Below are 17,258 nucleotides of genomic sequence, written 5' to 3' on the forward strand. Positions count from 1 at the left end.
GATATTATGAATATATATGTATCAATTTGTTTTTAATAAAACTAAGTTAGAGTCATAGATGTTAGATAAATTTCAAGCTTGATCCAATTTTTAACTAGGGTATTACGAAGATTCACTGGTTAACTAGAGCTGTACCGTACCAAACATTAACGGTCTCTCGTGTAGTTCGTTAACGTTTGGTACGGTACAGCTCCTGTTCTCCGATATTTTGGATGTTGTCCATCTAGGTACACATTAATATGTGTATTATACCGCAGTACTATTATATATACGTATTGCCGAATGTAACATGGCCATCAAGCTGTAACATGCTTGTGAGTTGTGGCCATACAAAACGAATCTTGTCGCGGTCATCTCCCTCGATCGATCACTCTGAGATGCTTCATTCGTCTCAGATCCTTTTCGACCGCGGCCTGCGGCAATACGCCAGTACTAGCTGGCCGGCGGTGCATGAATCGTGAACATGAACAACGTACGTACGTACGTACGTCTTGAGAAGAACAGCGGAATTCATTCCAGGAAGCGCCACAGTTCCTTGAAAGCTCATGGCCCCGTTTATTTCCTAACACGTATTCATATATTATGCGGACGTAGGTACGCACTGTTCCGCCAGACACTCGACGTTTCTTGCACTGCTAGAAAACCAGAAATTTCTTGTACGACTACTTGAAAACCAGGAAATTCTGAGAGTCGGTTTCTGTAAGGTCTGCATCCACGTACGGTGTTGTGTTTTTTCTTGGTTTGCTTGATTGCTTATAAAAAAAAGGGAACAGGCTGTATTTGGGGGAGAAATAGGAAATTGGCTCGTGACAGTGTGATATTGAGAACCGAGAACGTTGTTTCTATGTTCGCAAAAAAACAGAAAACCTTGTTTCTACGATAAAAGTTGGCATCTTTCACATGTACAACCATGCCTATATATGCAAGTGCGGCTTAGATAAGTCGACCTTCATATGCTGATACATGTGCATGGGCGCGCCCCCGTGGTGCATATATACACATACATGAAGCATGAACGTGCAAGGTAAGTTTTTTTCAGGCAATCACCGGAAGGAAGAGAGTCCCCACCTGAATATATGCCTTCAAAGCAAGAGTTTTACAATATAAAAAAATATAGTCACGCCACAGACTGGCGGCTATCCTTTTATCGTTACATTTCAATCTGAAAATCCAAATGTTAAGTCATCGACAATGAGTCAAAGAAAAGCCTGCAGTGGAATGTTTTCATTTGAGAATACTTTTGCGTTTCTAGTCATTCAAATTCTCCATAAGACGATCATTAGCATCGATGGCCAAAAAATCGTTGGGAAGTGCATAGGAGTAGGGATCGTCCATAGTGTGCCAAATATGAGGGTGTCCGGCTGAATATTGATCAAAACCCAGAGTGTTGACCAGAGAAAATCATGTACGTACGTATCTATCCGACGAGAGCAAATCCGAGCTTGTTCAACGTGTACGTCACTTATCGATTTTGGTGAGAAGTTGTCTTTTAGAGATCAGTGTCGGCGTGATTGGCGTAGAATCTTAATACAACGACAATATGTGAGTGAGAGATGAGGAAGCGGAGATGAAATCTAGATCTTAATCCAGTTGATGTGTCCACTGAGATTTAAGATTTTTGTTTAAAAAATCAGGTGACTTGGATATACCCACACCCTTAACTTAGCGAGTACTTAATTTATCAGGATGTTTAATCGTATACAAGAAAAGTGGCCTTCAAAAATGTAAACCAATTGTCAAAAAAACGTTAACTTAAAGAAAACTTATCTATATTGAATATGATTAAAGTGTACGTTTGATATATAATACTCACAATACTATTCATGCATTAAAAATCTTGATGCAATGAACCCCACAAAGTATACTTGCCATAAGTTTTGACGTCACAGCGAACAATCAGGGCCACGGGAAAATCGTCCATGGCATTCGATAAGCTAGCAGCATTTTCGCCCGATAAAAAAAAACCTAGCAGCATTTTCATGTGCGGCCTGTCCTTTCTTCATATTTCCTTCTCTGATTAACACGGCAAGAGCAAATTTACCAGCTAGATAAAGTCATGCATGCTAGGTTGAAATGAGCGGTGGATAGGAGAGGGCAAGGCACTCCGTGCCCTGTCAGAGCCTCTGGCAGGGCACTGGATCTCAGTCCATGCATCTAAGTCTATCCCTCCCATGTGTGTACAGTGTACCGTGTACTACTACTATATGTATGACTGCATCCTCTGGAATTCTCTCATGTCGCACGTGCACTTTCTGATCATATGACATTGGGATTACAGTGAAAATCTGAAAACTTGCGGGCAGAGCCATTAGATGATAGATGGACGGACCAGGTGAAAAGGTGGGATGGCCCCGTAGCCACCTAAAACACAATTTACGGAAACCTCCTTGCTTTGCTGAGTAAATTTCAAGAAACCACAGGTTTTGGGGTTAGGTTTTCACGGAGACACAGGTTTTGCGTCTTGCCACAGAAAACCACAGGTCCAGAACCTAATTGTTTCAGAAAACCCAAATGACCCGGTTTAGCCGTTTTGACAGAAATTCCGACATGAGCGGCCCACATCTCAGACACCACGTAGGTTCTTAACGGGCGCCCGCCCGACCCGACCCGATAAGCTCTTTAATCCTTCTCTTTGCTCGACCTGATTCACGAGTGTTTGTCCGAGGCCGACCGACCGCGTGTTCTTGTCGGAGGCGAAGCAGCGGCGACGAAGGTGCTGCCGCCGTCGAGCCATGGCGTGGTGGCCGCCAAAGAAGTCGCTGGACTGGTTGGATCCAATCGCCGGGCTCGAGTAAGTTCTCCTCCTCTCCGCCTCATTTCTGCCTTCTCTATTTCGATTCCCCCCTGACCCCGAGCCATGTCCGTAGAACCCTAGCCTTTTGTAATTTGAAATCCGCAATGATTGACGTGAAGTTGACAAATCCTTAGATTCTCGGTGAAATGGCGCTAAGATTTTACTCTATTAGCCGATTTTGCTTCCAGATTTCTACCGAGGGCACTAGGGTTCCCAAATTGGGGATTTCTCGAGCTAGGTGTATCCTCTTCATTTCTAGCTTTTGCAATCCGCAACGATCGACGTGAATTTGATGAGAAATCCTCAGATTCTCGGTGAAATGGCACTAAGATTGAACTCTATTAGGCGATTTTGCCTCCAGATTCCTGCCGAGAGAGCTAGGGTTCACAAATTGGGGATTTCTCGAACTAGGTGTAGTCTTTTTACAATTTTTACAACATTTTTGCAATGTCTCTTTCGTAGTTTCGACGACCAGTTGTGGTCGGTGAAGGTTATGTACCGTGGCAGAGAGATGGTACAGAGGATAGTGGGAAGAGCTCATCTTACCTTCGTCAATATACGTCAGTTGGTTGGTTTATCAGGAATGGCGTGTTGGGATCATATATATTATGTTGAAACACCAGATTTAGGGATAACAGGATGGGAATTGCTGAACCATCAGAAACAAATGGCACATATTTTGGAGAAGTTTGGGAAAGAAAGGGCGTTAACCCTGTATGTTCTGGAAAGGGGCAGCCAAGAGATTAATTTCTCTCCTGTCAGGCCATGTTCTGTGAGCAGCTCTTTTCAGGAGTTTTATGCTGATGTACCAGTTGGTGGGAAGCAGAGAATGGCTAAGCCACCTGGTGCTGATGAGGAGAGTGTCAACAAAGACCATGCAGGGGAGAGCAATGCCACAGCAAAGAGGAAGAAGATACACCGAAAGAATAAAGGAAAGAAGAAAGCTGAGGAAGAAGAATCAGAAGTCAGTGAGGGATATGCACCTGAGTACAATGAGTTCGATGGTGAGGTATATGAAGGAGACACAGAAGTTGATGATTTGTATGCAGCAGATCATCAGAAGAAGAAGATGATGAGGAATCAGATGAAGATTATGAGCCAGAGCCTGTTCATGTTGTCCCTGAAGCAGGGATTGACTAGGAGAATCCTAAAAAGAAAAAGAATTATGCAGAGAGATGCAAGGTTGCAAAGGAGAAAAGAAGGAAACATTTGCAGAAGGCATCACAGAGGAATAGTTCAGATGAGGAATATATCAATGCACAAGATAGTGAGGACTGTGTTGACCTTGTACATTCTTGTGATGATGATGGTGCTCAGCCCATTCCTACCTTCTTACCAAAACCACAGAGGAAGAGCAGAGCAAAGCCAATTAAGGTTAGGGTTTGGTACAATGAGAAACTGCCACTTGCACATGAACAATTTCAGGAACAGTTATGCTTCAAGGATGTGTATCAGTTCAGAGATGCTTGTAAGAACTATCACATTGTGAACAGAAGAGACTACACTTATCTTAGGAATGACAAAGATAGGGTCATAGTATGCTGCAGAAGTGATGGTCCCTATCCATTTTAAATGGCATCATCACAGATTGCAAGAGAGAGGACACATTGATTGAGGGAGGTGGTTATGCCACATACATGTGGGATAACCGATGAGAGTTCAAGGATAAATAGCACTTGGCTAGCTAAAGCATACCAAGAAAATGTGAGATCTGATCCAGATTATAAAGTGCAGTCCATCATTGATGACACAATGAGAGCACATGGTGTTGATGTGCACAAGATGATGGCATACAGAGCTAGGGAAAAAGCATGGACAGAAGTTTTAGGTGATCACAAGGGCCAGTACAAAAGGATAAGAGATTATGTGCAGACAGTTATGGATACCAACCCTGGAAGCAGAGCTACAGTTTGCACAATTAATCATCCTAATCCAGCTAGGAACTCCAGGTTTCATGGGCTGTTCATGATGTTGAATGCATAGAAGGAGGGGTTCCTTAATGGTTGCAGGCCTTTTATTGGTATGAAATAGTCTCAATTAGAAAATTTATAAATCCACAAAAACAGTTGATGCATATAACTGACAATATGATTAATGCAGATGTTGATGGATGCTTTGTCAAGCTAACCACAGGTGCACGAGTGCTGGCTGCCACAGGAAGGGATGGGAACAACAACCTATTCCCACTTGCATTTTGTGTAGTTGGGAAAGAGGACACCCAGTCCTGGTGTTGGTTCCTGGAGCAACTCAAGTATGCTCTTGGTGGAGACAGCAGCAAGTTTGGTAGATTCATATTCATGTCTGACAGACAGAAGGTAAGCTTTGTCTTACTTAACTGCATTGTTATCTTTAGATTATTAGGGTTTGCTTACTGCAATGGATATCTGCCTCTACTGCAATGCTTTGTTATTCCCACTTGAACATTCATGTGCTACTTAACTGCAATCTTATCTTTAAATTAATAGAGTTTGCTTACTGCAATGCATAGAGTATTCCCAAACTGTCCTCAGAGATATTGCACAAGACATAACTATGCCAAGGAATTGAAAACACATTTTGATGTTGCTGCCTATTCTTGGAACAAAGCATATTTTGATGCTGCAATGGGTAGGCTTAAAGATGAATCCGAAGAAGCTTGGGAATGGCTTAGTAAAATCAACCCAAAACACTGGGCTAGGTATGCCATGGATACTAATTGCAAAACTGACCTAGTAGTTAACAATCTGAGTGAAGTGTTCAACAACTTCATTATCAAGGTTAGGGACAAGCCAATAGTGACAATGATAGATGGCATTAGGACAAAATTAATGGCTAGGTTCCATGCAAAGAGAGTTGGACTTGAGAAGGCAGAATGGGACATAACACCACACTATGCAGAGAAGCTGGAAACTGAGAAGAAGTGGTACAAATTCTGCAAGCCTGTGTTTGCAGCAAAAGGACTATGGCAAGTAATATCTGGAAACAATGCATATGTAGTGAACTTGGAGAACAAGACTTGTGGCTGCAAGAAGTGGGACCTCACTGGAATTCCCTGCAAGCATGATGTTTATGCCATCTACAAGGCTAAAGAATCACCAGAAGATTATGTCAGTGATTTCTTTAAGAAGCCTCTGTACATAAGCACACACAGCCACACTGTATTCACAGTGCCAGGGCATCTAGATTGGACAAAGACAGGAACAAGAGATGTAGATCCACCAGTTTTCCTAGTCCATGTTGGTAGGAAAAAGAAAAACAGAAAGAAGAGCCAGTTTGAAAATCAGAATCCAGTTGAAATAGGAAGGATGACCACATCCACTTGCTCAAACTGTCACAAGTTAGGGCATAAATATACTACATGTGCAGTACCTCTGAAGCCTGAACTTGCATTGAGAAAGAGCAAGCACAAGGTATAAATTGTCAGTGCCACATTTTAATGCTATAATGGTTTTTGACATATCTAACCCAACACTCTTTTTTGTGTGACAGAGGAATTATGCTTCTACTATGCATGATGGAACAGCAGGGCAATCAGAGGCAGCCCCATCTTTCAGAAATGAAGCTGGACAATCTTCCAAGCATGATGCAACTCCCCCTGGTCCCTCACCTCCTGCTCCACCAGCACCAAAGAAAGCTCCAGCACCAAGGAAAAGGGCAGAATCAATACCAACAGTGAAAGTTGCCTTCAAGCCACCAAGGAAGAACTCTGCCTCTACTGCTCTAGCCGCTTCTACTGCTCCTGTTCCTACTGCCCCAATGACAAGATCAAGGAAAGCAGCCCAACAACTAGAAGCTCCAGCCAGACCAAGTGTCGCACCAGTGGCACCCGGGGTACCACCGCTGCGCGACGCGTGGGCCCCTCCCCCGGGTTCCCGGGAAGGTCTCATCCCGGGGAGCGCCGACGAGCTCCCCGACAAGCTACCAGCCCGAAAGGGGCTAGCGGGGCTTCTGGGAATATTCCCGCTTAGGCATCTCCCGGGAAGCTGCTTCCCGGGAGGAGGTTCCCGGGTGCACTAGTCCCGGGTGCTTCCCGGGCCGACTTGCGGGGACTGGGGGTTCCCGGACGCGTGCCCCCGCCTCGGGTCGTGGGGCCCACTGGACAGCGCCACACGGGCGCGTGACGGGCGTGGAACGCACGGTTCCACCAAGGCAAGGGGTAAGGCGCGCGGCTCAGTAAACGAGCCGACCGACGGGTAGTTACCTGTCCGATCCAAGGAATAGTGGTTGTCCAATCCTACCCTAGGGCCCTAGGCCCCTAGCAGCGGAGGTGGCACCCATGCATGCCACCAGCTCACCAGGGAGAGTTGCGTGCCTCCCCGTTGGACACTTGTAGCCCATGCACCGTGGCACGTGTGGCATCCCCTTGTGTATAAACGGAGGACCCATGCCAACGGTCAAGGGGGTTAGAGGGTTGACGGGTCAGACAGTTGGGGGATAGTGAGTTGATCAGTTGGTTCCAGTAGACAGCAAGCAGAGAATAGCAAGGAGTACTTAGACATTGAGAGGAAGCCCGGGAACTGGCCCGGCAAGAGCTTGTAAATGCTTGATCCGCAATCAATATCAGCTCAGACAGGCAGGACGTAGGGTTTTACACCTCCGGGTGGCCCGAACCTGGGTAAAAAACGTGCGTGCATTTGTTCTTGGACTAGCGCGTACCCCTAGCACTTCGTCTCGCCGGCCCTGTAGGGCCTCATCGGCCGTCCCGGCGATCACCGGGTCTCCGCCCCAGACGCCCCTACCGAACCTAAAAGGGGGACGTGGCCGCACGCCCCCGGTGTCGGAGCACCGAGCGACGACACCAAGTAGGGCCACAACAAGTAGATTGCCTGCCAGGTATGCCCTCCCATGAATGAAGGAGGTGGCTGCAAGTCCAAGGATGTTGAATGTTGTGATGAAGATGATGTAAAACTAAGTTGTGATGAAACTTGTTGCCTTTTGGTGATGTTTTGTTGGGATGAGATGATGTAAAACAATGAAGTGAGTTTGCTGTCAAACTAAGTTTGATGTCATTTGCTGTAAAACTATGTTTAACTTTCCTGTCATTTGCTATAAAACTATGTTTAACTGTTGCTGTCAAACTAAGTTACACTGTTGCTGTGATGATGGTGCTCTTTTCTTGCATTTTGGTGCTCTTTTGCTGTGATCATTTTCATATCTCAGAAAAGTATGCTGTGATCATTATCAATTTCATTCACTGTCAAACTATGTAGAACTATGAAGCTTGTGATTTGCTAGTGTTTTATCATAAATGGCTCCATACATGGACACTCAAAAAATGCTACCTCATTCACTGTCAAAAAATGCAGCTTAGCTAGTGTTCTATCACAAGCTTCATTCACTGTCAATAAATGCAGCTTAGCTAGTGTTCTATCACAAGCTTCATTCACTGTCAAAAAATCCAGCTTACCTAGTGTTCTATCACAAGCTTCATTCACTGTAAAACAATGCAAATTAGCTACTGTTGTATCATTATCACAGGTTAATGGTTAATTTTCATTCATTGTCCTATGAATACTTTGAACATACACCCAAAACTCAACTCCCACTGCATCAACATTAACAGTACATACGCATTACAGTTGCATGGATACATCAGCCATTATAGTGGCTACCATTACAAGTTCATGGATACTAAAACATTACAGGTTCTCTGTTACATGAACCATTACAACAGCCATTACTTCAGAACTAATGCAACTACTAAAACAGCTACTGTCACAGATACCAGCAACCAGTGTCCAACTGTCCTGTTATTCTGTTTATGTTTTGAAGCTTTCTCCATTTCAAACCTCAGCTCTGCCATCTCCAATTCCAGCCTCATCCTGTCTTCAGTTGCTTTCTCCTTCTCTGCGATGGCTTCTTTCAAATCTTGAAGGAGAAATCTTATATCAGTTCCAGTCAGCTTAGGAATGGCATCATATCTCTGCCAGAGCTCACGCAGAGCAATCTCTAAATGTGGCGGCCATTTTGGATCAATCCAATAGACATAACCACAGTCATCTACTTCCTACAGAACAAGTGGAGCATGGTTCACATTTTGATACAAGGTTCACACAAAAGGTTCACATTTTCCTACAGACACTACACCAAAAAGGCCTTGTAGAGTCGTTTTTTTAAAGACGCCAATGTACTTCGTCTCAATACTCAACGATGAACCCCACATAAAGACGTTTTTTGAAACGTTTTACATAACGTCACAACAGTCTCTTACAAAACAAGAATTTATTAAAGAAAATCATATTCACGTTTAACATAGAGACGATATTTGAGACGCTATATAAAACGACTCTTAATTTTTATTAGCAATTAGTTAAACAATTATATTTATGTTTAAGGTAAAGATGACATTTGAGACGCTATATAAGAGATGAGTCTTAATCTTTCTACTGTAAGTAATTAAATCTCTTTGCCGCTCGCAATTTTTTATGTTTGCCGGCCTCGTTTTTCTTTTTTTTCTTTTTTTGATAAGTTTGCCGCTAAGATGAAATCTCCGCATTTTTGTAGGAAGAAAATGTAATACCCCGAAATTTATAAAGTTAACCGTTGGATACACCGGAAGGGTTGACCAAAATCTGACCTTTTGGAACGTAAGACGTTTGGAAAATCTGAGAACATGGTTGGATTCGTCTCATCGAGTCAATCGAAAATAAAGTATATGTTTGTTAACTTTGAAGTCCCAACTAATAATTTGGAGGACCTTTTATTTTCAGTCTTTAAATGGATTTAGGGTCAAACAGAAATAAAATGATTCAACGGAGGATTTTCAGATAAATTCCCTTGGGCCTTGCCTTGCAACCGGAAGCCCACACGCACATCCCCTGTTTATTCCCCAACTGCCAGACGCCGCCGCCTAGGTTCCTCTAGCTTCTGCCGTCAACTTGTCGTGGCCTCCTGCCTGCACCTCTGTTCTGCTTCTTGGCCGTGATCTGGCCAACCCGATGGCTGCCGAAGGCCACCCTGAGCATCCGCTTGTCATCTTGATCCATCCCCTTGCAATCCTTATCAGGTATGAGTTTGAGCATGAGATTGATCTAGACCGAAGCCTTTTGTTCTAGGGATTTGATTGGAGATGGATTAGATTGTTTTTCTGCCGGCATTTAGTTCTATTGTTTGTGCTCAACTTTGTCGTTTCTGGTGTGACTAGTAATTTAGTACTACTTGCAATCAACTATTTAGTATTACTTGCAATCGAAGAAGAGAAACATGTTTAGAACTGGAGCCTACTGCGGTTGTAATTGGAGGGTTTGATCTTCTAGTTGTGTCGCCGCTTATCAATTCAGTGGCTAATTTTGTGTGTAGCTATTTAATCTAAGCTACTAGATAGCTCTCTGTACAAATGAAAGCATCGAGTAAATTTTGTATTTGTGTGGGCTACTGTGTCATGTTTGGTTGCTTCAATCGGTATAACTCATAGGCAGCAACAACTTAGATTCAAAACTGGGTTTAAACGGCTGAGAATTTGGAGATGCTACTTAAAGAAAAGTCGTAGATGTCTTCAGTAGCTTTCCATCGATATATTGCTTTCTCAATTCCGATAATCTATGTTGAAGTTATTGGCAAAACAGTTGTACTCCTTGACCGTTTTTTCTTGTCCACACAGGTTATTGTCAACATTCCTTTTAGAAAAAATAGTGTCATACCTGAACTAATGCCATAACCTGAAAGTTGTAGTTATGTTCCTGCTAGTCATCATAGTGTGCTTGTTCTCTTGGTTTGCTGGACTTTGACCATTACTTAGTCAAGAAACAAAACTGTACAGAAAAGGTTTCAGAGGCTAAATTAAAGAGAAAGTTACTAGTCTGGTTTTGTCGGAGTGCCATGTGAGTTATATTTACCTCTTGGTTATCAAAGGGCTAGTTCTAAAGAGGCCTTTATACAGGTTTTGGATGTTCTAGGGCGAAGGCTATTTGCTGGATCGTTAACAGGAATTGAGGCAAGTGCATGACAAACCTCTTGTGGTATTGTTTGCCATTGTGGGTTGGTTATTCGAGTTTCTATTTGTCCCCTTTGGTGTTCATGCTATTGGAAAGATGTGTTTTAAGCCAGGGCGGTGGGTAAGTTACAAGTAACGGCCTGACTATTATTCTTTTACCTGAAATTGCAGTAGTGCAAATAGTTCTCAAGAAATGCAGATCATGGGATCTTTGGTTATGCACATAATTACCTGTCATTAGATTGTTGTCTGACATATGTTCTTGCATTACTGTAGTGAAGATATTATGGCAAGGCTACCTAGATGGCTACAAAACTTGAATATTCCATTAGAGGATGCAGAAAATGTGGAATCAGATGGTGGAAATTTACAAGGCACTCCATAGATTTTCTAAGATTGGAGAAATGCAGCTATAACTACAGAACATAATGAAGTTAGTATTTGAACTCCATCTCTAATTCTGCAAATATAATTTGTTCTTTATCAGTATACTATGATCATGTTCTCATTTCAGAATGCTCTCTATGAAAGAGGTGCTGGCAGTGACATCCCATATGAATCAGAGCATGAAGTTTAAGAATCATATCGCAATCCTCATGCTCCACCTAATATTATGCAGGTGTTGTTTGTAGTCTATTTGTAGGCTATGTTGTTTGTAGTCTTTCAACGCTAGGTCTTTAGTGTTTAAAAAAAACATGAAGTTGAAGAATTATATCGCAATCCTCATGCTCAACCAAATATTATGCAGGTGCTGTTACAAAATTCAAAACAAAAGATTGCCTGGACCATATGAAAATTATCAAATGCTACAAGATGCTATTGGTTGTGTTATTTTTGGGCCTTGGTCACACATAAGTCTATTTTAATTCAAGCATGAAACAACTTAGTATTGACATATCTGACAGGGTATTGTGATGTACAGGTCAAAAGAGTTCGTAAGAGAATGACTTCAAGCTAGCCAACAAACAAGGTATTTTAATTTCATCACAAAATTAAACATGTCATTTTACACTGCCAAAAGAGCTTATATTTTTATGTGGTTTATTCATTTTATATGCCTACTTTGCAGGACTGTTGGGGCCAAGAGGCATGGAAAGATGGATGAGCAAAAAAGATTTAGTTCAGCAAAAGCTTATAGATATTACAACTATCTAGAAAGAAAATGTACATATATGATCTTTTCTTGATGTATTGCACCTTCATCTGCATAGATGTTTGATTTAGCTGTGATTTGTGGGCTCTGTAATGTATCATATTTGTTGTTGCAGTCAATCGAAGGCTGTAGTATTTGCTAGTCTTGTTATGAGAATATGGTCATATATATGAAAGGAAGATGCATATTATATATTATATATTACAATTGATTGTGTTGTGTGATTGTCCGTCAAATTTAAGAAAACATCATTTTCCTAGAAAATTTGAAATTTAAAATAGGCTACCCAAATATATTTTACAGAAATGGCTTGGCATGTGCCATGAGTTTTCAATTATGATGGGCCGACAGAAAGGTGGGCCCCACTACAGCCCAAGCCAACCCAATACTGACTCATAAGATGGGCTAGGCCAAATTTGTAAAAGCGTCTCTACCTTTGTTGTCACGCAAATTGAGCGTGTCAAAATGTTGATAGAGACGTGATTGAAACGTGTCAAATAAAACGTCCTTACATGTATAGACACGAATTTGAACGTCTCTATGAAACGTCTCATATCCTGTAGTCACGCTTAGCTAGCGTCTCTACGTAACTTGACACTGTCTCAGAGGAGACGCTCCGAAGACGCTTTGTGGAAGCGACTCTATAATCCACTAGAGATGAAATATCATGTCTTTAGCCTGCTAATTCAGCGTCTCTACAGGCTTGTTTTGTTGTAGTGAGAGACCGCATTTTGATACAAGGTTCACACAAAAGCTTACCTCAAATGGACACCCAAGGAACCTTCGGCCGGTTGAATCCCCTTCGAACGTAATCCTAGTCATCGGTAGTAGGCCATGGTTGCACCTGAGACCCACGGCCAGATCTGCTATCTTCGTGGGGATATCGTCGATGTAGGTGGGCATCCTACTGCCTAAACCGCCTCCATCCTTCAATACAAGCCAGTTATTAGACTCATTCCCCCTGAATCGCAACACCCCCGAAGAACCCTAAATTCTAACCAAATCGCAACACAAATCGGGTAATGCGGCGTACCTCACAAGCACCAGCGAACGGATCCGGCCGGAGCTTCCTCCCGCCTCCCTCTTCCATCGTTCTCCCCAAGCCGGAAGCAAGAAAACGCCGCCCAGAACTTGCCGCCGCCCACTGCTCTGTCGCCGGAAGAGAAGGAGGAAGAAGAACAAGAACAGGACAAGATGTGGGCCGCCCTTGTCGGAAGAGAAGGATTAAAGAGCTTACCGGGTCGAGTCGGGTCGGGCGGGCGCCCGTTAAGAACCTACGTGGCGTCTGAGATGTGGACCGCCCTTGTCGGAATTTCTTTCAAAATGGCTAAACCGGATCATTTGGGTTTTCTGAAACAATTAGGCTCTGGACCTGTGGTTTTCTGTGGCAAGACGCAAAACCTGTGCCTCCGTAAAAACCTAACCCCAAAACTTGTGGTTTCTTGAAATTTACTCTGCTTTGCCTGCCGAACTCGAAACTTTCTCTCATTATTCATCGGTCTCCTCGGGGCCCTTCTTCTTCCTCTAAACAAAATCCCCTTTCTACAGGCTCATTAGCTTCCAACAGATCCAGGCACAAAATGAATTCAGCAATGGCAGGCACAATCTGGGATGCAGACGGGCAGAGGAACGCACCAAGGACGGACCTTCCACCCACGGCCCACGCGCCACCAGCGCCCAACAACATCTGTTGATTTTCTTGCGGGAACAAAACCATACTGCTCCTTTCCTTTCCTTGGATGTGCTCGTCGTTGCACAGGGAAATCACGCGCCTGAAGAACCTTGAGCTTGGTAAAAATTCAACTCCCGAAGTCGTACTGATGCACTGCTCGCTGGTCTAGTCTATCAGATTAGATGTTGTTGAATGTACAAAGAGACCATGAGCAGCAGCTCCTAACCAGATCCAAAATTGCTCAAAAAATTAATTCGCGCGACATAAAATCATGAGATAAATCACATGAGTCTCTTAAGGCAACGAAAGTCTAGATCCATAATTAATTTGACTTCGGATAAAAGAAGAGCAATTTAGATCAGAAATTCGAAATCTCTTTCACAAAACCAAGATAATTATCAGCACGGATCCCAGCAGCTGGTCGACTTGGTCCATCCTATGAGCTGCTAGTGCTCATTCCGTGCGTCATGGCGCCAGGCTGCGCACGCCTGGCCGACGCCCATCAGCTAGTCAGGCTTGGTCAGCCCTGCGTACGTAACAAGATGAGAAGCACGCGTCCTGCGTGCGGGGGCTCCATCCAGTGTTGCGTGGAGGTTGTGATGGCCGGATTCCAAGGGTGACGAGACAGCCGCAAGCGCGCGGTAGCGATAGGACGGTGCGCGGGTGCGAGCTGAGCTGAGCTTGATGGGCGCCGGGCCGCCGGTGGAGGAGGGGAGGAGGCGAGCGCAAGAAGGTAGAAGATCAAGCACACGAGGGGTTTTCCATCAGTTCGGCGGGGGTTTACTATAAAAAGCAGTTGAGCGGCTACGGGGCGTCCCACCTTTTATTTAGTCCGTCGATCTTCCATCTAATGGCTCTGCCCGCAAGTTTTCAGATTTTCACTGGAATCCTGTTTTCACCTGATACATCCCCTATTGAATATGATTAAAGTGTACGTTTGATATATAATACTCACAATACTATTCATGCATTAAAAATCTTGATGCAATGAACCCCACAAAATATACTTTCCATAAGTTTTGACATCACAGCGAACAATCAGGGCCACGGGAAAATCGTCCATGGCATTTGATAAGCTAGCAGCATTTTCGCCCGATAAAAAAAAACCTAGCAGCATTTTCATGTGCGGCATGTCCTTTCTTCATATTTCCTTCGCTGATTAACACAGCAAGAGCAAATTTACCAGCTAGATAAAGTCATGCATGCTAGGTTGAAATGAGGGTGGATAGGAGAGGGCACGGCACTCCGTGCCCTGCCAGAGCCTCTGACAGGACACTGGATCTCAGTACATGCATCTAAGTCTATCCCTCCCATGTGTGTAAGTACCGTGTACTGCTATATGTATGATTGCATCCTCTGGAATTTTCTCATGTCCCACGTGCACTTTCTGATCATATGACATTGGGATGTTTTTTTTTGCAAGGATATGACATTGGGATGTCCATCCTCTACTATTCGACAAACCGTGCAGTCCTGCAGACCCCCGTCATATACGCGTCCTTTATAGGAACGGCGTACATGTAGATTTGGACCAAAGTCGTTGGAGATTCCAGGTAGATTTGGTCCAAAGTCGTTGGAGATTCCAGGTAGATATATATGTATTTGGAACGTGTGTAGATTTGGTCCAAAGTCGTTGGAGATTCCAGGTAGATATATATGTATTTGGATAAGGATTTTGGAGCAACAAGAGCCAGCGACAGAGTTGGTGACCGATCGATGAAAACGAAAACGGATGGAGCTAAGGTATTTCAAGCTAAGGAGGCCGGACCTTAGGTTCACTCTATATGTTGATGGTTGCAAAGCATGGTCAAACTAGCAGTGTGGTACATCGACACGTAGATGAAAGTACGTGACAAAATGTTTCGGATATGATCTCTTCAACGTGTCTAGCAGGACCCATTTAAAAAAGAGAGGAAATTAAATTTGATTTTTTTTAAAAAAAAGGGCAACTCTGCCTCTGCATCGATCGATGCACACAACCATAGGAAATTAAATTTGATGATTGATAAACGATAATGAAAACTCCTTATACATAAATATCAAGCTGCTTTATAAATGTTATTCTTTCATTTTCTAAAAAAACTCATCAGTGTGGCCCAAGAAATCTGAAACAAACCTACGCATCACTCATGTTCCTACTCCATTGTACCTACGTCCGGGATAAGCAAAGAAATGGAGGCAAACAAGAATAAATTTCTTTAGGCTCGATTGGTACAAAAAAAATCGATAAAAGGAACTTTTCTTTTGAACTTAAAGCCGCATTAAGAAAATACATCAAGCAAGTCCACACCCGGCCTCTGCATAATAAGATGTAGAGAGCGCAACAAGTTTCTAACACCTTGTTGAGCCCCCATGATCAAAAGTTTGAACACTACATCTACAAGAACGTGCTGCACCTGCTCGGATGGCGGCGTCGTTATCTCAAAAACTTGCTCTGCTATATGCACCTAGTCATCTCTAAATGTTTTAGACAATTCATGACTTTTTTTTATGTGTGGACACGAAGTACCAAAAGTTGCCACGCAAAGTAGCTCCTCTTCACGTTAAGTGCGTATGAAATTCCACCTAATTTTTAGACAAGATTACAAGATTATAGGATGAACGTCGGTTTAAATTCTAAATACTGATATCTACAAAATCCATTTCAAATGTGACCGCCAAATATTAAAATGGAACATTCTGGAATGAAGAAGAAAATTTTATCAGAATAAAGTTTGGAACCTACTAGAACGATCGAATTTAATTCCTGAGAGCGCCATATGAGGTGCAAGGGAGAGGAGGATCCGGAGGAGTGCCACTAGAAAAGAGAAGATCCATCCAGCATGATCCCACTAGCTAATTCCACCCATTGCATTTATCCGATCCTCATCTTGCTCATTATTATCGCCGTCGAGAACAAGTGGAAGACCACTGCGGCCGCCATGCAAGTCTCCCGCCCGCCCTCGACATTGTCGATCGGTCAAGCTGTGTTTCCCGGCCCGGTCGTTAATTACCCGCGATTACACGAGTGATCAGGCGACATATGCATCCCAGGGAAACCTTTGCTTGCTTCTTATCACACCAGCTCGTGCTCCTCGTGTTTTCATCTTCCATGGAATGTTTATCAGTGCGCGCCAGACAAAAGCGAGCATTTCGAATACGTGTTTACCAAATTAACTTTCGACACTGAACTCCCAAAAAGACCAAACAACGTAATAACATGGGGATCGTCAACTGGCTTTGATGCCGTGCTACCAGCTGGAGCAAGTTGTCAGGGATATTTTTATCCATCATGGGTGGCGGTGTAGTGTCAGCTTGGGTCGTTATATTTTTTTCATTGTAATAAGTTTATTCGATACTTTTTGGCTGTGTGCGTTTCGGCGCAGAAGCCGGGGGTGTGATACTCTGTGATTATATCGCTCGATATAACATTGAGATTAAAACATCATAGTGTTTCCAGCGAACATCATCAGATTCAATCGATATACTGATATACTCCGTAGTACAGTACGCCTCGGCTTAGAGGAGAGAGGAATTAATGGAAAGAAACACTGACACCGAAAGGGAAGTTTTTTCCCTCAAACAAAAGGGAAGTTTTATCCATCCGGAGTTCAATACGGGAAGGACAATCAAAGCTGGTAAATTCAAGCAGTGGGGATATATACAGCTATTCCGATATCAGTGCTATTGGACTGGTGTTTATCCCGTGTCTTTTATCTTTATCTTTACTATTCCTTAATTGGCAGTT

The 17,258-nt window shown here is 43.3% G+C and overlaps 1 pseudogene; it reads left to right on the plus strand.

Annotated features, from left to right (window-relative positions):
* The first annotated feature begins 2,732 nt into the window (after positions 1–2,732).
* Positions 2,733–7,948, plus strand: LOC112270070 (annotated as a pseudogene).
* The last annotated feature ends 9,310 nt before the right edge of the window (positions 7,949–17,258 follow it).

The sequence above is a fragment of the Brachypodium distachyon genome, chromosome 1, assembly GCF_000005505.3.
Source record: "Brachypodium distachyon strain Bd21 chromosome 1, Brachypodium_distachyon_v3.0, whole genome shotgun sequence".
In the NCBI taxonomy this organism is placed as follows: Eukaryota; Viridiplantae; Streptophyta; class Magnoliopsida; order Poales; family Poaceae; genus Brachypodium; species Brachypodium distachyon.